The 23303-nt window shown below is 36.7% G+C and overlaps 1 long non-coding RNA gene across 5 annotated transcripts in view; it reads right to left on the reverse strand.

Annotated features, from left to right (window-relative positions):
* The window catches only part of LOC103676622, a 213160-nt gene that overhangs the window by 168919 nt on the left and 20938 nt on the right, over positions 1 to 23303 (reverse strand). For 3 of the 5 annotated variants that reach the window (XR_005838521.1, XR_005838520.1, XR_572168.2), the window contains 3 exons: positions 22014 to 22123; positions 20936 to 20994; positions 14528 to 14569 (listed from right to left, as the gene is read on the reverse strand). This is a non-coding gene — a long non-coding RNA (uncharacterized LOC103676622). The remainder of the gene's footprint in view (positions 1 to 14527; positions 14570 to 20935; positions 20995 to 22013; positions 22124 to 23303) is intronic. The other 2 variants (XR_005838519.1, XR_572172.2) reach the window with 1 other exon arrangement.

The following is a 23303-nucleotide window of genomic DNA, read 5'->3' on the forward strand; positions in this document are numbered from 1 at the left end:
ACCTGGTACCCAAACAAAAATCAAAGGTTATTTTCTATCATCAGTTCAGGGAATTTGTGTGAAATTAATAAGAAAAGATTTTCAAATCTTGCTAAGTTTCTCATATGCTGTTAGCTACATAGTTCTTGAACCAGCGGCAGTGGGAAACTTGTAAAGATAGAAATGTGGGATGTGGACGTAGACAGATTTGAGAAATATTCCCCACTGGAGGTGATGACAGCTGTGGAAACACTAAGGCTGACATTCATTATGGACAGTTCTTTGCTAATTAAATTTCAGAAACTGTATAAAGTATGAATCACTTTGTGTAAGTGTATAGCTGGTGAAGGACAAATAAGGGATGTCAGAAAAGTGGCTAAAAGCTTTGAGAAAAGTCAAGCACCTTCGACCCATTCTTGATATTATTATACCCTATTTAACATTCCTTTTTCAGAATAAGTTTCTCTACAAGACTGGCTGGACAGAATCTACCTTTCCAGTGGTGTGTTTTCCCACTCCACATGCCCTAATTCTAAGTTTCAGACATACTGGCTCACATTGGTTGTTCTCTGGAAGTGCCTGCTTTTGAGTTCTCCTCCACATTGTCTATCCCCATGCAAATACACTTAATGACATACCCTAACCTCTTTCCCNNNNTACTAAATCCTAGTCACTGTCCAACATCCAGAATAAATGACAGCTCCTCTAGGAGGTCTACCCAGATTCCTCCAGAAAGGGCTATTTCTTCCTCTACATTTTCAAACTCCACATTAGCATCTCTTTATATATTGAAACTAGAACTCTTACTCTAATGAGTTTCTGGATGGCAGAGACATTTTTCCTGCCCTAGGGCTGTGCATAATAGCATACAGTAGCATTTAATGGATGAATGAGTGAATTTATTAGCTATCCAGAAAGCAAACTCCTATATAGTGTCTAGATTCTGTTCTTATAAAGCCCCCAGATGTGTATTCCTTAATGTCAATGGGAGATAATTTTCTGATCAAATATAATTAAACCTATCTATTAAATTAACATTTATTGAGCACTTGCTACTTCAAGATGGAATATTTCTTCCCCATATAAACACAAACTTTACTTGTGTCTGTTAAAACACATCATTAATTTTCCATTTAAACCCATTGAGGCAGAATGCATGAAACAAAAAGTGGAAACAAAACAAAACTAAACATGCACACTTACAAATCCTGCATATAACCGTAAATTGTTACATGGTTGAAAAAGGATACTTGGGAAATGTATCTGAATCTTTCTTATTCAGTATCTTTTAACAGAATCTTTACAAAGCCTGGGAAGTAGCGTAATGAATGACTACACAGGAAAGCAGATGGTATTCCTCAGAGCTATAATACAACTGGACATGAAGACTAAAGATACTATTATAAAACTGGCCCACCATTTTAATAATGAATGCCGTAAATTTCATAGGTCTGAAGGCTGACCAAACTAGCACGATTCCTCTCACTGTAACTATGTAAATATAACTACTTATTTTATTGGGCTCTTCAATCTTGCCATCTCCCTATTTGTGGGTGCTAAGCGACCTTAGTAATACTGAGGCATGTTACTTAAAGAGGAGGCACCAAAATGTGTTTGTTGATTTATTTATTTGAATGGAAATAATCCAGGTCCAAAATAAAGTCTTTTCAGTGTGACAGCTGGCACTGACTAGGCAACAACTTGCAAATTCAACGCGATCACGGTACTTTTTTTTTTTTTCCTGAAAAGGTGAACAGATGTCCAGATACTTCTTTACCCCAAATGAATATTTAGTTAATACTGTTCGGTGGGGACTACTTATGAATATCTGAAGATAAATTCTGGCCTTGGAAGTTCATGTGAAAAAGTATGTGTAGTGGAGCCCAGGGCCAGGACATTTGTAGGACAATATGAAGTATGAATTATTGCAACTGTATTACCCAGTGAGCAGACCAACCCATCAAGCTATATAAGTTGTCACAAAATGTACTGAGGCATTCCGTTCCACTCAGGTGAGATAGGACGAAGGGCAGAAAGAAGGAGTCGGAGTCATAAAAATCCTTGCTGCCTCAGGGTAATAGTAACTTATTCCACTATATTTATAGGTCACTAATGGTAACTGATCCAAAAGAAATGGTGGCATCGAATTGTCCTTGGCCTTTTGTCAAAAAGAAAGAAATCATCCAAGATTACAGTCATGGACAAAAAAAAAAAAAAATCCACAATAAATAACTTAGTGTAAATACAGGAATAATATGTAATTTATTCAGCTTATTTTCAATGTTTTTTCCCCAATGGTATTGTTCAAATTCTAGTACATGCAGAAAATCTATTATATAGAGGAAAATAAAGTATACTAGTATACTATTCAAAATTACAAGGGACTAACATTGCTCTTTTCACTTTTGACTGTTGGGAGTGAACAGAATATTACAATAAATCAGCCCACTCATCTCCCCAACTTCTCCTCTCCAGCTTAGACGGTTTTGTCAGGTGAAGCTGAGATACTGGAAAATAATTTCAGCTCTTTCCTGTACTCTGTATCTCAGAGCAGCATACATACATTTGTCCAGTTCTTAATTTTTATCTTTCCATTCTATACTGAGCTGACCTTCCGCATGATAAGTCCGTTAAGGAAAATTACATTACTTAGCAATACTGCTAATACCGCATGGCTACCATTTATTGAGGACCTGATGTGTGCCTGGAGTTGATATCATTCTAGATTATTCTTTGCTTGTTTCACCAATCTACTAAAATCCATTAAATAACACAGAATCCTTGTTTCAGGGAAGAGTGGGCATGAAACTCACAAAAACCCAAGTTTTTCCTATGATTAGCACTACAGGGAAACAATACAATGCAATGGGGTAACTATTTTATTCCTAAAACATAATTTATGATTCCATTCACTCATTTGTTATTCTGCTGAAATACTTTGAAACTCGGGCATAATCTCTGCTGAAAATCCTCAGACATGTGTATATTATAAAGCAGTCACACATTTCCTGTTTTCATAATCTCTATGGCTAAGCTCTTTTAATCAAACCTGTATCCTTTTATTCTCTATTGTTAATTGTCACAAACATGGTGAAAGGTAAGAAATAGTCTTACCCATCAATTTAAGATTTGGAAATTTTTTTTGAAAGTTTGGGATAATATATGATAACAGACTTCAATAATATATTATAGTTTTATATGATGCATGTTTAAAAATATGCCTATGACTAAATTTGTATCTGACAAGGAGTCTGTTTGATTTACTGATAATTTTTTGATTGAGTATATCAACCTGCCATGTATAAACAAAAAATAAATTCAAAAAGTTGAAAAATGATTTAAGTTGATGGTCTGCATTATATTAGTTGGCTACTTTGCTTAATATATTAGTTGAATTCCTGAAAGGTAACATTCAACTTGAATTTCAATAAACTATATTACCTTAAACGTTAATAGGAAAATAAGTTATTTGAAGGCAAACCATTCTTAGTGCTAAACAAAGTAAATGTTCATCTCAATTATTTTTTTTCATTTTATGACTGATTTCTCTTTAAAAGGTGTGGCTTATACTGTAAAAAGTATTTGGAACTCTATTAAGCAAACCAGATAATAAACTGAAATCTAGGGGTGCCTGGGTGGCTCAGTTGGTTAAGCAACTGCCTTCTGCTCAGGTCATGATCTCTGGGTCCTGAGATCAAGCCCCATGTCAGGATCCCTGCTCAACAGGGACTCTGCTTCTCTTTCTCTCTCTCCCCCTCTCTCTCTCCCCCTCTACCCCTCCCCCCTGCTTATTCTGTTCCTTGCTCTCAAATAAAATCTTCAAAAACAAAACAAAACAACCCCAAACCCCTGAAATCTAAGGATAGAAACAATTACCTATTAAAAAATAAAGATTAAAAAATTAGACTCCTCCACCGAGACACTTGATTCAGTTTTAGACACACATTACCCCATGTAGCTTCAAATTGTGTCTATGACACACAGATATTTTCACCTGACCAAGAGTGTCTCGTTTTGCATTCACAAAGCAGTAAACACTTTTATGGCATAAAACTACTTAACTTAAATGAATGGTACCCACACATGTGCTTCTGAAGTTGCACTTCCACATCTCATATTGTAGTGCATTTACATAAATCTCCCCTTTCTGGAAAGCACAGTTCCCTGGAGAGGCTTACTGAAATGCCAGCTCAACCAGAACATGAAGCTCTAGCCTAGTGAACAATCCACCAGCCTGAAAATATTCAGGTGCTAAGTTAAAACTAACACTTTCTTTTCTTGTTTACAAGTATAAAGCAAAGCCTGATTATTAGCACCTATCCAGGTGTTATTTTAAGGTTTTAAACATAAATCAATCCATGTTTTGTGTTTTTGTTCACAAAGGGGAGGGGGAAGCAGAAAAAAGAGATCACCCTATGTTTAGGTTCAAATTATTCTGAAATAAAGTAATTTTATGGTCAAGAATTGCTAGTATTCAAGTGTTTAAAATAAATAGTTGGCCTAAATATCTGAAACACAGCATATCTGTAATGTGATCACTTAATCATAGTTTAGTGTCAACTTCATCACATCTGAAAAGAAGCTAAATTTACAAGTTCTTAAATGTGCTATTTCTCTGCTTTATAAATAGGTATTTATTGATGATTTTACTTATTTTCTTGCAGGTTAGAATCTTTGATTTAGGGAAATTTTTAATAAGAAGTTAAATAAAACCCAACTCTCTTCTAAATACTTCAATGTCCTTTAGGCAATAGGTAGTAAACTATACAGGCTAATTATCCAGTGTGCTAATTTTCTAACATCCTTTTTAAAACCCTCTTCTAGCTTTGCTGCTCTGGATAACAACAGATAATATGCCTTCTCATCTACATTTTTTTTTAAATTGCATCCTGCAGTGTTGACAGAATAAAATAAGGTTACAAGAGACACTATGTGGCAGAGTTGTTTCCTAAGAATACTTGGAAATGATTTTAGGATATAAACATGCAACAGTCACCAAAAAATCCTAAACTGATACAACAAAATAGAAAAACACAAACTTTCAAAGTTGTACTTGATGCTGTTCTTCTGAAAGTAGAATCCTTGCTTTTAGGCATCATCATTGGCTTCCTCTAAATTCATAGTCTAAGGATGATCTGAGATTATTGAATGTCACAGAGTAACAAAAACAAACATGGTCTGTGTACTCTGTAGTTTGCAATAATCATCCGTTCAAACTTTCTCCCAAATTAAATTCCATATCAAAAATACGCAAAATTCTTATATTGGTCACATTGCTTTTAGTAGTGAAGCACAATGTTGTCTCTTTAAGACTTCTACTTTATTGGACTATTTAATAAAATATCTTTATTGAATATAATAATATTCTATGTATTCAAATATATTCAACTTTTTTTTTTTAGATTTTTGAATACAAGAAATGTTTATACTGAGAAAAAAAATTCTCCCTCTAGGATATCATTTTCATTATATCTTTCAGAGAATTTCCTGATCATAGATTCACTGTTAGTGATTTAGAAACCAAAATTTGGACTGTGAAAATAAAGGTCAAATAATAATTAACGAGGGAGTAATGAAATAGATTTATTTATAGGTTTTCTTATCTGGTCTTAAACATGCATTTTATATATGAATGCATACAAAATTTCTCTTGAGATATTTCTTTAAAAAGTCATACTTTAAAAAATTGGTTTCCTGTCTTTCTCCAAAGGAGACCAATACTTTTTCAAAATAAAAAAAATTAGTTATCACATATTTAATCTGCCATTCTTAAATTAGAGGAGTTTCCCTTTAAATATTACACTAACAGATATCTTTAATGAGGTAAAGGTCATAGACCTTGAGCATCTATGCCTAATACATCACAAAAAGAGAGACAACAAAAGATTTTATGTCTCCTGAAAAAAAAAAAATACAATAAACCTATGAAGAAGTCTTGGCAAATAAATTTAACATGAGTAGAGTCAGTCTCTAGATTATAGGGGAGCATGTTAAAATATCCCATGGGGACGCAATAAGCCAAGCAGACTGGAAAATCCTTAGGTCAAAATCTATTGGGTTTCTTCACTAAATAGATTTTAAGAAAAAAGAGAAGTGGAGGCAATCTGTATGTTAAAAGAGACTTCAAAGATTTAAATACCCCCTGTAAATTAACAGGATATTTGTCCTGAATAGATATGCATACTAATTTCTCCTTCCCCATTCCTTTCTCATTACTTCATTCAGCTGTTTTTTGGGTCCCCGCCCTCCATTCTCAAGTGGATGAGTAAAGGCCAGGTAACATATAAGAATTACAGCTGTGGCTTCAGGGTGAGGGGAAGATGACAGCACAGGACCCTAGGCTCACCTTGTTCCATGAATACAACTATTGAATCATCCTAAATATTCCAGAAATCAATCTGAAGACTGGCAAAACAAACCACACAACTAAAAGTAGAGAAGGGGCCACACTGAGGGAGGTAGGAAGGACAGACACACAGACTGGGAGAAAAACTGACTGTGGGCACTGTAGTGGGGAGGCAACCAGGGTCACAGAGAAGGGTGAGAAACAGACTAGTACACACGAGGAAGACAAATCCCCATAACAATTGGCTTGGGAGGTGAGAAGACCCGAATTTCATAAGTTCTTGCAAACAGCAGGACTTAAAGCCTGCTGTTTTAAAGGTCAGGATGCTTGACTCTGGGAGGGCTTCAAGGACATTGGGGCTGCTCTTGGAGATAAGGTAGGGCAAATAGCCTGTGGACATAAAGCATAGAAACAGTGATCTGAAGAGCACCTGGGGCACACAGTGGAGAGGTCAGTAGCTCATCTCAGAGACTACCCCAGAGAGGCATGTTCAGAGAGAGACACCTTCAGGAACAAAGAAACTGGCTAGTGACATTTCCCTCTCCTACCCCTCAGCATAAGCACTGGGCCAACTGTGGGAATCAGGGCAATGTCCACACTTGCTACCTAGGCTGCTTACACCAAGCCTTCCCTTCCTGTGCTGCAGAGGATGTGTCCTTCCCAGTCATGCTTGCCTCAGTTCCACCACTATGGACCCCTGCACCCTGAAGAGCAGCCCAAAGCCCTGCCCACACCACCTCTTCCAACTCGGGAGTTTTGTGAGGCCTTGGTTCTGGTGGTGGTAGCAATAGTCTCATTTCACAAGAAGACCAGAGGCACAGAGACCCCTTAACAAAATCCACAAAAGCAGATCCAAACCAAGATAAATTGTAATTAAAAAGGCAAAATATAGTGACACAGAAAAAAATATTAAAAGCAGCAAGACAAAAGAAGACAGTTAATGCAAAGGAAACACCACAAGGCAAGCAGTGGATTTTTTTAGCAGAAACTTTCCAAGCCAGAAAGGAGTGGCATTATGTATTCAAAGTGTTGAATAGGAAAAACCTGTAGCCAAGAATACTTGATCCAGCAAGACTATCATTCAGAATAGACAGATAAAGAGTTTCCCAGATGGGGTGCCTGGGTGGCTCAGTTGGTTAAACATCTACCTCACTCAGGTCATGATCCTGGAAGCCTGGGATTGAGCCCCACATTGGGCTCCCTGCTCAGCAAGGAGTCTGCTTCTCCCTCTGGCCCTCACCCTACTCGTGCTTTCTCTCTCTCTTTCAAATAAAGAAATAAATAAAATCTTTGAGGAAAAAAAAAAAGAGTTTCTCAGATAAACAAAAAGCTAAAGGAGTTAACTACAAAATGAGCCCTGCAAGAAATATTAAAGGGGACTCTTTGAATGGAAAGGAGAGACCAAAAATAACAGTATGAAGGTAGGAAGCACAAAAGCAGAAAAAAGTGAATATTTCCGTAAAAAAAAAAAAAAATCGGTCAAGGAACTCACAAAATAAAAGGGTGTAAAATAGGACACCATACCTAAAATGTGGGGAGGGGAGGAATAAAGAATGGGTTCAAACTTCAATGATCATCAATTTACTATATAGACTGCTATATGCAGATGTTATACACAAACCTAATGGTAACCACAAATCGAAAACCACTAATAAATTTGCAAGGAATAAAGACAAAGAAATCCAAATATATCACTAAAGAAAACCAGCAAACCATGAAAGAGAAGGACAAGATCAGAGAAAGTCTTCCAAAACAACCACAAAACAGTAAAACGGCAATGAGTACATATCTACCAACAATAACTTTGAATATAAATGGACTAAATGCTCCAATCAAAAGGCATAGGGTGTCAGAGTGGATAAAAAAAAAAAAGCAAAACTCATCTATATACTGTCTACAAGAGACAAACTGTCTACACAGTTTAGATTTAAACACACCTGCAGGTTGAGAATAAGGGGTCAGAGAAACATCTAGCATGCAAATAGATAGCTGGAGTAGCACTATTTATATGAGACAAAATACACTTTAAAACAAACACTATAATAAGAGACAAAGAAGGACACTATATAAAAGGGCAAAATCAAAGAAGAAAATATAAAAATTGTAAATATCTATGCATCCAATATGGGAGCATCCAAATACATAAAATAGTTAACATAAAGGAGCTAGTCAATAGCAATATGATAATAGTAGGGGACTTTAACACCCCACTGACATCAATGGATAGATCATTTAAACAGAAAATCAACAGCTTTGAATGACATACAGGACAAGATGGATTTAACAGATTTCTTCAGAACAGTCCATCCTAAAACAGCAGAACACACATTCCAAATGCACATGGAACATTCTCCAGAGTAGATTCACATATCAGGCCACAGAACAGCCTCAACAAATTCCAGAACGTTGAAGTTATAACATGCATCTTTTCTGACCACAATGCAGCGAAACTAGAAGTAACCAATAATAAAAATTCTGGAAAGACCACAAATACATGGAGATTAAATAACATGCTACTAAACAATGAATGGGTCAACCAGGAAATAAAATAAGAAAGTACATGGAAAAAAATGAAAATGAAAACACAAAGTTTCAAAACCTTTAGGATGCAGCAAAAGCAGTTCTAAGAGGGAAGTTTATAGTAATGCAGGCCTACGTCAAGAAGAGAAAAATCTCAAACAACCTCACTTTACACCTAAAGGAGCTAGAAAAAGAAAAACAAAACCTAAAACCAGCAGAAGGAAGGAAATGATAACAATTAGAGTGGAAATAAAGGTTATAGAAACTTAAACAGAACAGACCAATGAAACCAGGAGCTGATTCTAAAAAACAAACAGTAAACAAAACAGTAAAATTGACAAACCTCTAGACAGACTTAAAAAATGAGAAAAGACCCAAATAAAATTATAAATGAGAGAGGAGAAATAAACACCACAGAAATACAAACAATCATAAGGATTATTATGAAAAGCTATAGGTCAACAAAGTGGACAATCTAGAAGAAATGGATAAATTCCTAAAAACATAGAAACTATCAAAACTGAACCAGGAATAGAAAATTTGAACAGACTGATTACTGAGTCAGTTTCTTTGCTGGTTATCAAAAAACTCCCAACAAACAAAAGTCTAGGACCAGATGGCTTTACAGGTAAATTCTACCAAACATTTAAAGAGTTAATACCTATTCTCAAACTATCCCAAAAAATAGAAGAAGGAAGTAAAACTTCCAAATTCATTCTATGAGGCCAGCATTACCCTGAAACCAAAACCAGATAAAGACACCACAAAAAAAGAGAACTACAGGTCAATTTTTTTAAAGCTTTATTTACTTGAGAGAGAGAGAAAAAAAGAGAGAGAATGCGGGGGGTGTGAAGGGGAGAGGGGGAGAGAGATTCCTGAAGCAGTTTCCCTGCCAAGGATGGAGCCTGAGATCATGACCTGAGCCAAAATCAAGAGTCAGATGCTTAATGGACTGAGCCTCCCAGGTGTCCCTACAAGTCAGTATCTCTGATAAACATAGATGCAAAAATCCTCAACAAAACACCAGCAAACTGAATCAAACAACATATCAAAAGTCATTGACCACCATCAAGTAGGATTTATTCCTGGGTTCCAAGGGTGGTTCAATATTCAGAAGTCAATGTGATACATTGCATCAATAAGAGAAAGAATAAGAACTGTACAAACATTTCAACAGATGCAGGGAAAAAGCATTTGGCAAAGTAGAACATCCATTCATGATAAAAGCCCTCATTAAAGTAGATTTAAAGGGAATATACCCCAACATAATGAAGGCCTGAAATGAAAAACCCACAGCTAACACCACATTCAATGGGGAAAAATTGAGAGCTTTTCCCCTAAGGTCAGGAACCAGACAAGAATGTCTACTCTCACTACTTTTATTTAATGTAGTATGGGAATCTTAGTCATAGAAATCAAGCAACAAAAACAAAAGGCATCCAAATTGGTAAGGGAGAAGTAAAACTTTCACTATTTGCAGATGACAGGATACTATATATAGAAACCCTAAAGACTCCACCAAAAAAACTACTAGAACTGATAAATGAATTCAGTAAGGTCACAGGACATAAAATCAATGTACAGAAATCTGTTGTATTTATATACATTAATAATGAAACAGCAGAAAGAAATTAAGAAAACAATCCCATCTATAAATGCATCAAAATGAATAAGATACCTAGGAATAAACCTAACCAAAGAAGTGAAAGACCTGTGCTCTGAAAACTACAAAACACTGATGAAAGAAATTGAAGACCATGCAAAGAAGTGGAAAGACATTCCATGTTCATGGATTGAAAGAACAAATATCATTAAAATGTCTATACTACCCAAAGCAAGCTACACATTTAATGTAAACTCTATCAAAACATCAACAGCAATTTTCACAGAAGTAAAACAAACAATTCTAAAATTTGCATGGAACCACAAAAGACCCCAAGAGGCCAAAGCAATCTTGAAAAAGAAAAGCAAAGTGGGCAGCATAACAATTCCAAACTTCAAGTCATATTACAAAGCAGTAGTAATGAAAATAGTATGGTAGGGGCACAAAAATAAACCCATAGATCAATGGAACGTAACAGAAAATACAGAAAGAGCCCACAATTACATGGTCAATTAATCTTCTACAAAAGGGACAACAACTTGCAATGGGAAAAAAAAAAAATAGACTCTTCAATAAATGGTGTTGGGAAACCTGGACAGCTACATGCAAAAGAATGAAATTGGACCACTTTTTTATACCATACACAAAAATTCAAAATGGATGAAGGACATAAATGTGAGACCTGAAACCATAAATATCCTAGAAAAGAGCACAGGCAGTAATTTTTCTGACTCACTCAACTGCAGCAACTTTTTTTCTAGATAAGTATCCTGAGGCAAGGGAAGCAAAATAAAAAATAAACTATTGGGACTACATCATAATGAAAAATTTCTGTACAACAAAGAAACAGTCAACAAAACTAAAAGGCAACCTAATGATCGGGAGAAGATATTTGCAAACGACATATCCAATAAAGGGTTAGTATCCAAAAGATATAAAGAATTTATACAACTCAACACCAAAAAAATTTTTTTAAATAATCCGATTTAAAAATGGGCAGAGGTGGGGGACCTGGGTGGCTTAGTCATTAAGCGTCTGCCTTCAGCTCAGGGCATGATCCCGGCATTCTGGGATCGAGACCCACATCAGGCTCCTCCGCTGGGAGCCTGCTTCTTCCTCTCCCACTCCCTCTGTGTTCCCTCTCTCGCTGGCTGTGTCTCGCTCTGTCAAATAAATAAATAAAATCTTCAAAAAAAAAATAAAATGGGCAGAGGACTTGAACATTTTTTTTTTTTTTTCAAAGAAGACATACAGATAGCCAACAGACATGAAAAGATGCTCTCATCACTTATCAGGGAAATGCAAATCAAAACTACAATGAGCTATCACCCCACAACTGTTATAAAATCAACAACTCAAGAAACAACAAATGTTGGCAAGGATGTGAAGAAAGGGGAACCCTCTTGCGGTCTTTGTGAGAATGCAAACTGGTGCAGCAATCGTAGAAAATAGAGGTTCCCCAAAAAGTTAAAATAGAACAATCCTATGATCCAGCAGTTGCACTACTAGCTATTTACTCCAAAATACAAAAACACTAATTCAAAAGGATACCCACAGCCCTATACTTATTGCAACATTATTTATAATAGCCAAGATATGAAAGAATTCCAATGTCCATCAGCTGATGACTGGATAAAGATGTAGTATACAATGGTATATTATTCAACCATAAAAAAAAATGAAATCTTGCCATTTGCAATTACATGACTGGGGTTAGAGGGTGTAATGCTAAGTAAGTCAGAGAAAGACAAATACCATATGATTTCACTCATATATGGAATTTAAGAAACAAAACAAATGAGCAGAGAGTGGAAATAAATAACAAGACAAACCAAGAAACAGACTCTTAACTATACAGAAAAGAACTGATGCTTGCCAGAGGGGAGGTGGATAGGGGAATGGGTGAAATAAGTGAAGAGGATTCAGGAATGTACTTGTGTGAAGCACTTGGTGATTAAAATAAAAACTTCCAAAAAATGTTTTAAAAAGATTAAGTAAAAGAATCACAGATGTGCTGGATTCTGTTATTAATTGTACGTTACCACTACCTTTTTATAAGGACTCTGCAATCACAGAAGAAAACCAAAGGAAATCCATTTTTAAGAATCCCCTTTGCTGTATACTAGGAGTTGTAATTTGTCAATAGGGAGACACTCACAAAATTCGGAAGGTGGTCTTAGACCCACATGAACAGAGTAAGACACCTTGGCATCCTGGTTTGCCTCTTCACTGCAGCCATCTGTAGCAATCGGAGGGAAATTCCCAGAATCTCCATAATTACAGTGGCGTCTGGGTGAGCTGAAGAGCCACAGCCGAGAAAGTCGGTGGTGGTTCTCTGACTTTTAAATCTTTAGCTCTTCCAGCAGGTGTAAGCTCCTAATTCTCTGTATTAAAACCCTTAACACCAGGAATATATAAAATGTATTCTGTTTCTCAGACTAAATCCTAAATGATATAATATCCCTATGGTTTTGTAATCAGAAAAAAACCTTACCGACTGGTTCTAATTTTAAAATCCCGAATAAGGATGCTGACCCAACTTGGGCTAAATGCCCACTCCCATACCAATCACTTTAACCAGAAAGATGGATTTCCATGATTAGCTCAACCTGTGTAATTGCCCTGTGACTGACCTGGGGAAGTCAGATGTAATACAGTCATTCTGGAGAGAAGCCATACTTAAGTTGAAAGGACAGCATGTCCCTAAAGGGGAAAGGAGCATAAAAAAGATAGGTACTAGGTAGATTCACAAATAAATTGCCACTATGCACCCTATCATTAAAGCCCCAACTTCCTCTATTTAGAAACACAGTGTCCTAAAGACAGCTCAAACTGTGATGTGATGGTGGCTTGTCTTATAGCTTAAAGCTAAATAGCCAGAGGAGAGTCAAAAGCAAGCAAGAAAGGGCCAAAATCATGAGACTGATCATCTAATAAGGCAGGAAAGGTGAGACATTAAATAGGAAAATAAATCTATTCTTAAAAAAGCAAGTATTCTAAAAATAATCAAACTTATTTGACTATCCAACTAAAATATTGTCTTCATCACAATCGATGTTTCTATCCTGCTTTATGTTTATTCTTGTACTAGTATTATTATATCTTTATATATCCTTTACATATCCTAGTAGAATTCAAGTGCCACAAGGTCAGGACCATGGCTAATTTTGTTCACAAATCTATTTCCAGTTCCTGAAAGAGTGCTTGACCCAAGTAGACGCTCAATAAATACTTAATAATCTGGATGGCACAAGTTGGGTTGGGGCAAGTTAATTTGTGAAAAGTCCACTGATACTCAGCTCTTGTGTGCTGTAACCTTCCTACCAGAAGGGTTCTAACCTTAGCTGAAAGGTAATGGGAGAGACTTCGCCTTCATTTGGTAATGTTTAAAGACGTTGAAGATACAATCATAAATAAGTAGGTACTATTCTCTGTGAGCTCCCAGCCTAGTGAGACTGACAGACAGAAGCAGATAATATACTGGAGTGAGATTAGTGCTTTCAAAGGTGTAGAACTGCCATGCAAGCGTCTGAGCAACACCTTGCAGCAGGGAGAGGAGATCCCATTTAAGGGAAAAGAGAGAAGCAGCAGAACCAAATCAGGAAGAACAACTTTAGTCCGCTTAACTTTTGGCCATGGTTATATAGCAGAAAGCACTAACGCACAGCAGTGTAATAAAATGTTAATTCAACACTAAAATGAGCAAAGAAAATTGTAAAATAAGAGACCAATTTCCAGTTTTGGTTCTATATGTAAGGAGCTTGAAGTCCCCACTCTCCGTCCTAACAATAAGTGGAAAGCTCAACAGACTGAAAAATCAACACCTCGTCCCGGATCCATGAGAGGTGAGGATACAGGACAAACCACTGCCCCCAAGACTGAAAAGCCCTGCTGGTGAAACAGGCAGTCAGGGCTTACCAGAACAGAGACTCAGGAGTGGGTCCCCAGGACCCAGTGCAGGGTAAGAAAGTCTGAACTGCAATTTAGGAGCTGCTGGAGACTCAGTGTAGACAAATCTGAGATTTAAAAACTACAGGAGGACTCAATCATAGGGAAACACACAATTTTGTGAGACTTACCTCCAGGAGCTTGACGAGGTTCTCAGGGATAATCCCGGCATCCTGGCAGGGAGAGGGAAAAAGGAGCCATTTTGAAATATACCAGAGCCCTCTGCTATTCTTAATAAGGACTGGCCTCAGGGGAAAGTAATTAACCAAGCCTAACCAGCTGGTTATTATCAGAGCCTAACTGCTCTGGGGAAAAAGAAACACCCAACTGCAGCCCCCTCTAGCCTTCCATATAGGAGAAGGGAAATACCCAATTCCCGCCTACTACAGCCATCCTCTCCCACCTAAGGGAGAGGGAAAACATTGTGAAGCTCACAGATCAGAGGCATAAGCACACTAAGAACTGAGACCTAATCATAGGACTATAGAACACTTGGCCTACCCCACACCTTATCACCATACTAGCTAAAGGCCTATTTATAGCAGTTCCTTTTAGCCAGTACATCATTTCTGGCTTTCCAGAAAGTATCTCTCTCTCTCTCTCTCTCTCTCTCTCTCTCTCTCTCAAAAAAAAAAAAAAATCTTTCCTTAATCGCATGCCACTTGCTTACTCTGGCTCCCTGCTTGCAAGGAACCTTCTTCTCCCTCTCTTCCCTGCTTGTGCTCTCTCTTGTTCTCTCTCTCTCTCAAATAAATAATTAAAATCTTTTAAAAAAAATAAAAAAAAACACTGATTTGTACTCATTTTAGGTTACTCTTTATTATACTTCATTTGCTGTGAATATTTTTATCCTATAAGATTTTTTTATTTCACAGCCTTATTTTTTATTTTCAATAACACCAAATGCAGATTTTTCACACCTATTTTTTATGTTCTTCGTTTAAGCAAATATACTTACTTTAATATGTTATTTTGATCTTTTAATCATTAAAAATAATAAACTGGGTACTACTCAAAGCATGTAACATTCTGCTGTCCCATGCTCCTGGACTGGTTTAATACTTTCATAACATAAATTGTTAAAATATCGAAATAACAAAATTGCACATATATCTATAAGGAAAGAAGGAGGAAATAAAACTGTTCAGAGTGTCACAATTGCATGAGATCTTTGGGGATATGGCTGAAATTTATATAAGTTTAATGAAAATAAAATCAGGAGTTATTTGAAGGTCTGTTGCTTGTTAGGGAATGAATGTATTCTTCATAGCACCACAAGGGTCTGCAGGTTGTAGGCAATAATTGCAAAGATGATGAAGTTGTGTGCGTTGGGGGAAGGATGGGCACCAATAATCTAAGAACTAGACTAGTTAATCTTTGATTACTTCAGCTCTGGGCTCTAGCAGTTTTGGGCTCAAAGTTTCTCAAGAACACAAGCCTGGTTCCCTACAAAAATGTCCTTGACAAAACACAGTTATAATTCCCCTAAAATTTTACACCCTTATCTGTCAATTTTGACTGGGAAAATAGAGAAAAGACTAAAAAATAATAAAGATAATAAAAAGTAATACAGTTGCTTACTGTGAAAAGAAGGGATGATGGCTAGGGTGTATTTATGCATATATTTAAAAGATCTTTTCATAGGGGCACCTGGGTGGCTCAGTCAATTAGGTGTCCATCTCTTGATTTTTGCTCAGGTCGTGATCGCAGGGATTTGATATCAAGCCCTGAGGCAGGCTCCACACTGGTCATGCAGCCTGCTTAAGAGTCTCTCTCTCTCCCTCTCTCTCTGCCCCCTGCCCCCTTCCCACACTCATGCACGCATGCTCTCGCTCTCTCTCAAAAAAAAAAAAAAATCTTTCCATAATTGCATGCCACTTGCTTACTCTGGTGATCATCCAGGGCAAACTCCAGGAAATTCCTATATGTGTTATAGATTTAAAGAGCCACAAAATCACTGATGTAGTCAATGTGAAAAGGTCAATTTGACTAAAATATTTGTTATTTTATTGGTTGATTTGGCATCATAATAATAGATCTGGACATGGCCAAATATGTTGACATGGTCTGTCCAGAAAGGGAATCTGTGAGAATCGTTACAACTGCTATTCATCACCAAGACAGGTTATTATGGCTATATTTACAGAGTTAGTGATGAATGAGGAAGAATACAGGGCTTCAGGGACAAGTGTTCATGCAGAATTCTTAGTTTGCTTAGTACAGATACAGACTGTGGCTACCAACACTCATCTTCTGGCCTTGTTATTTCGTCTGTTCTTTCCCCTTTAATTTTCCTTGGTCCTGTCTAAGGGTACTGAGTTACCTCCAATTTCTAGTTCTGCCACCCAGACTTATTCTTTACTCCGGCTCACCTGTTTGCAGCTGCAAGATGCTATAGGCAACATTTTATAATTGGATTCTGCTGGGGACAATGAGTGCAAGATGCCTAAGTATTTGCATAGGTTTGGGTTTTTTTTTTTAACCCATTTCTTTAACAATATCTCTAGCTTTTCTATATTGTCCCATTGCAAAGAGGATCATATAAGCAAGCTCTGGCTTCCACGTTCTCCATATACCTAACTTTATCCATGGCTATTTTTTTTTTTTAAGATTTTATTTATTTATTTGACAGAGAGAGAGAGACATCCAGCGAGAGAGGGAACACAAGCAGGCGGAGTGGGAGAGGAAGAAGCAGGCTCCCAGCAGAGGAGACCGATGCAGGGCTCGACCCCAGGACTCCAGGATCACGTCCTGAGCCGAAGGCAGATGCTTAATGACTGAGCCACCCAGGTGCCCCTATCCACGGCTGTTTCTTATGCTACACTCAACATTACCTTAAGGACTTTCAAAAAGAAATAATACTCTTTTGTTATTGTCTAAAAATGATTTAAATATTAAGCTCTTCAAGATATATTGTCCACTTAGTTAGAAATATTTGAGGTACTGACCCCTAAAAGTAATTCAGCTATGTATATATAAATAAATTCTATGCAAATAAGCAACAGTTTGGTATGAGCGATGTTTCAATGATAATCTTCCTAATGGCTGCACATGTATTTGGCCAAGGTAAATTTATCTTCCTCACATGTATTTAAATGAATATACTTGAATGAACATATTTAAATGAACATGTTTTTAATAAAAGAGGACTGACCCTAGCAAAAACTTTTATAGGAAAAGAATCTCTTTGCAATGGCAGCTACTTAGGGACTGACCCAGGATTTCTAGAAAGCATCTTCACATCTAGAGAGCATCTTCACATATTTGAAGGCCTACAGTATGCCTTACCCCAGCTCCAGTAGTCTCTGAAGATCCTCTTTCCAGATTTACTCTACAACCCTGCCACCTGCTCTCTTTTTGCTTCAATTCTGACTTTTTCCTAGCTATTCCTAACTATGCCCCACGACCACATTCAGCAGTGTTTTTTCCTGAGCAGGCTTCCCTGATATACAATGTAGAACTTAACTGGCATTATGCTAGTACATAATTTCTATTTTCAGCAGTAACCATTCCTTCATATTTTCGGGGTATATTGGATGTATGCATATGTTTCCTATATTGTTTAATAGGTGGCAAAATTACTAATCACGTGTATGAGATTACAGCTCATTGTAGGGTAAAGATTATTTGTATTCGTTTCAGCTCTAAGAAATAAGTGAAAATCTTTTTCTCAGTAGGAAGTGAGTTTAGTTCATTTTTTCTGGTAAGAAAACTTCTTCTGAGAACTATATTACAAAAGAGAGGCCAGTGATTAACTCTTGCAATAATCTTCTATTGCCTCTGGCAGCACGTGAGAATTAAGGGGAGAATGGATTCCTCAAATATTGAATGCATTTAGAAAGAGGGAAATGATATGAAAGGCAGTAGGAAGAACAAAGCACTCTTTCTTTAATGCTTATGTCTTACAAAAAGAGGCAGGAAGTAGTCACAGTAACAAGAGCTATTTCCTCTCATTTGGGGATCAAAAACCATGCAGACTACATTCAAAGATATGCGACGCCCAACCTTCCCATTGAAAGCAGTGGCAGTGGGGGAATGAGGCAGAATTTTGACAGGGTGGAAGAATATTCTAGCAAGGGAAGGGAGGCTGAGTTCTTTGCATAACCTACTGAATAAGACCAGACCCTGTCCTAGGAGCTCTCACTTCACCCAAAGTTCCCAAGTCATGCTCCAAAAGAAGCCAGTTTGAACTGATGATCAAGGAATCTCCCTGCTACTTTGTTTATTTCATAAAACTACAAGATTAGGGTTTGGTTTAAAGTTAGAATTTAAGATTGAGATAGAAGAGAATATTGGAACTGAAGTTAGAAATTCAGAAATATTATTTTTAGAAATCTGACTTCATGGAGTCCATCAGACTTCTATTGGAATTGCTTTTAGTCTAGGTCAATGTGATTCTTAAAAATTACCTGTCTTCTATGAAAATATAGTACATGATATTATTTTCATTACGGTATCTCTAGCTTCTGTCCTTGATCTAAAAATTAAACAATTTGTAATTAAATATAAGGATACAGTATCACCAAGCTTCAACTTACTGCTTGAAGCTTGGAGCCAATAAGTAATTAAAAATGTTTAACAGTCTACACTTTACTGTGGCTTAGAAAAGAATCAAGAATTTAATCAGAATTTTATATGGCTTTCATTACTGTTTATATACATAGGAATAAGAGAAGGTAAGTAGAAATAGCAACGAACAAACTGTGTGTCTTGTATTCTTTTCCTAAAAGGAAATTTGCTTTTAGAGCTAATTGTGAATTTCAGAGGTACACTTTAATGAGTGAGTTCACCTTAACCTATTAAAGATGGCTTATGGGAAAACTACTCTCTCTGCTATATCTAACACTTTACACACATATCTCTACACACACATCATCCAGTGGTGGTTTGCTCAAATTTCGGTTACATGATCCTTGAAATTAGAACAAATTGTGGGATTTGGCAAAATGACCAAACCTACATAAATGTTAGCAAAAGCCAAAATTTGTTTTCCTTTGTTTACCAATCTTTTACAATGATCAATTAGCACTTAGGGCTACTTTACATATCCACAGACTTTTAAAGCTCAGAAATGTAAATAGAGACCCCAAAATATTAAATTGTTTTCCTCAAAATTACATTTTCCCTTTAAAAATGCCCCATTCTCACTTTAACTTACCATAAAATATTTCTTATCAATGTTTTCCACTGTCTTACAAAAAAAGTTTTATATTTTAATATCATTGCTTATTTGCTTGCTTAAATAAATTTTAGTAAAATTTAAGAACAATGCAAGCCCACACATTCTATGCTTAAATCCACAGAACTCAGTGTCTTTCAAAAAGAAACAGAAAGTTTTGTTCTGAATGACCATGTATTTAGAATTTTTTCACTAATTTGGTAGTTACTCCGATTTTATTATAATATTAATTTTGCAAGTTTCTTCCAGAACAAAATGCCATCCCATTTACTTCTCAAAAACTTATTAATACTAAATTTTTAAGCATTAGAAAACCTGTTGCAATACCACATGGAAAGTTTTCATTCAAAATAATTTAAGTTTTAGGGATGCCTGGGTGGCCCAGTCGGGTAAGTGTCTGCCTTCGGCTCAGGTCATAATCCCATGGTCTGGGATCGAGTCCCACATAAGGGTCCTTGCTCAGCAGAGAGCCTGCTTCTCCCTCTGCCTCTGCTGCGCCCCCTGCTTGTGCTCTCTCTTTCTGTATCTCTCTCTCTCTGAAAAAAAAAAATAAACAAAATCTTTAAAAAATAATTTAAGTCTTAAAGATGATCAAATTGATTTATGAGTGAGTTATTGGAAAATTCTTTTCTTCTAAACTATTATTTTAAGCCCAGTAAAAAACACCTTTTCCTAATTTAGGGACTATTAGAACTTTTTTAAAATAGCAAAGAAAAATCAGGAAATCTTCATTTGCTGTTGAACCGGTCTATTAATGACCTTTTCAATAATCACTTTTTAATCTTTTACATTTTTGATATCTGGAAAAGTAATCAGAATTATAAAAATTCAAACCTGATTATCTGTGTTTTCAGATTCTTTGAAATTTGTTCTCAATTATATGAAGTACTCTAACATAGCACCTAAGGTTTAATACAGTTTTATTTAATTCTGTGGCCTTAAATTCCTAATGATTGACTATGAGAATTGATAATATGGAGTGGGTGATATATAAAATAAAAATATTCATGTTGGTTTAAGAGCAACAGACAAACAAGTTTACCTACTAGTCTGACATCCAAAAATGTATTAAAAAGTCACCATTAACTTCAGTCTACAATGAAGCTATTGATTACCAATCTCTCAAACTATTTACTCATTAGAGAAGCTAATCCCAAATCTCAAATCTCCCTGTTGCTTTCTCCATAACTTTCTGGCCATTCACATACTCTTAGTCTTTCATGTACAAGCATGTACTGTCACTCCATTCCTGCCCACTATACTCACTTTGCAGATACTCTCTTTTCTTAATATCCACCAATGGAGTCTATTTTGGCTTAGAATCTGTGCCAACATGTCTTCACACTCCTTAAAAGTTTACCTGTCATTTGCTTATCAGTACTGCTCCAGATCTAATCATGTTGTGTCTTCATCCATCACCTAGGCCAACAGGAGTCAAGGAAATAAATACAAAAATAAATACAAAAACCTTCCTCAGTGAAGAGGATGGAAGTTTTATTTTATTTTATTTTATTTTTAAGATTTTATTTATTTATTTGACACAGAGAGAGACAGCCAGCAAGAGAGGGAACACAAGCAGGGGGAGTGGGAGAGGAAGAAGCAGGCTCCCAGTGGAGGAGCCTGATATGGGGCTCGATCCAGGACTCTGGGATCATGCCCTGAGCTGAAGGCAGACGCTTAATGACTGAGCCACCCAGGCGCCCGAGGATGGAAGTTTTAAATAGTTATATATAATAGTTTCCCCCCCCCACAGAAATATAAATCACTACTTAACACAGTAGGTCAGTTTCTATAAGATCATTAACAGTATATTACTAAATATTTGGCTCTTTTAAAAACTGTCCCATTTACACTCTTCAGAACAAAGCTTACTTCTACTTTATATTTTCCCATGAGATATCAAATATGCAGTTTAGTGGATTTTTTTCCCTGTTAGCATTTGTTTATGATTTTTAAATAATACCTCTTCCATTCTGGCATAAAGCCAGTAGCCTCTTCTGCCTGTCCTCTTTTCTTCAGAACACCTCAGGCATTGGGAGAGTAGAGGGAAAAAATGAAGTACAAATTGTGACCTTACTGACAAAATTGCAAACTGTGTTCTCTTGACAGGTTTCAGTTTGAGTTCCTCCTGCTTCTATGACTGCAGTGGCTGACTCACCTTGCTTGGGAAAGTCAAGTCTCCCATGATGAATAATAATCACAAGTATAAGAGACCACCGTTAAGATAGCATTTCCACTGGTATAGCATTCTCTGAACCTCTGGCCAGTAGGCTGACTCAAGATCTTGTTGCTGAATTATTACTTAAAATAGCTATTCTACAGTAGGTGTTCCTCAGAGACATTACCAAATACTGACCCAGCCTACTCCTGATTAGCTTAGCCTGACAGTTTCAGTATTTTAGTTGTATTGCCTTAGCTGGGAAGAAAATCATACTTACCTTCTCTTAGTAACAGTATGGAAACACATGCCTGTCACCTCTTCTCAGTTCAAGATGAAGTTATTCTTTCAACAAGTCAGTGTTGACTGGTTGACCCTTGTCAGTTTTAGCTGCCAATCATGAAAAGAAAACTTTTCAAATTATATGTCATAAAGTTGTCTTAATACAGAATTGTGCAGAGATGAGCATTAATAAAATGTTTGATAATAGTGTTTTCCTGAGACAGCTGCAGGCCATAGCTACTGGCAAAAGATATTTTAAGTTATCTGGAGGAAATTGACTAAACATTGAAATTTCAGTGAAGCCAGCAATGACGGTGTAGGGAGATTTGTGTTCTGACAGAAAAAAGATGGGGCACTGAAGGGGAAAAAAAGGGGAGGATCTAAATCAGATATGAGAGACTAAGGTGCGTTTCCCAAATGTAGTCATGTAAAACCTAGAACCTGATGGGTGAACAGGATTTAGCCAAGCAGAGAGGTAAGAGAAATACTTTTATTGATGATCCTTCCCTCTGTTCTCAAATAGAAAGTTATGAGAGGGCAGAAAAGTGACCAAATCAATTGCATCTTAGAAATATCCAGGTAGCCTATTTCAGAGCCGTGACAACAGAAATCATTCCAGGTCACTTGTATGTACATCGGTTACAAAGTCTGAGAGATACCCAGTGTCAGAAATGGAAACCCACTAGCATCACCAGGCCATTGGGACTACGAAGAATAAATAATAAATACCTAAGTCAAAGGGCCAAACTCATCCTTGAGTTGAAATTGAACTAGTTGAAATTGAACTAAAACTCATCCTTCCCCATAGAAAGAGCCACTAATTAGAGGTTGCTTTGCTCCCAGTTGCTCCCATTAAGCTGACCACAAGAGAAATAACTGTTTACCGTCCCCACAACCTAAACACAAGCTGCATTGTCAGTCATGAACTAAACTCTTTTAGAGCCAATTGCGTACTGTCCTGGCACAGAATTTAAGGACTAGTCCTGTTTACCTCATTCCAGAACCAAAGGTTGTGCCTCCTATCTATTATCTCCCAACATATTTCCCTCCTGTTTTGCCCAGTCATATGACTGATAAAGCTTTCAAAATTTACCCCTGATGGACAGCTTTTCCTGTAGCATTTTCACATAGGTATTTACTCCTTTTCACCTCATATCAGGTGATGGAGTCAATGTTCTTCTTTCTATTTAATTGTGCAGACCACTGCATATAAAGCCTCTCCTACTTAGTATCTCTTTTCTTTTGGAAGTTTCCTTCTCATCTTCCTTCCTTATGTTCATTATAGCTT

Source organism: Ursus maritimus, unplaced genomic scaffold, assembly GCF_017311325.1.
Source record: "Ursus maritimus isolate PB19 unplaced genomic scaffold, ASM1731132v1 scaffold_3, whole genome shotgun sequence".
Taxonomy (NCBI): Eukaryota; Metazoa; Chordata; class Mammalia; order Carnivora; family Ursidae; genus Ursus; species Ursus maritimus.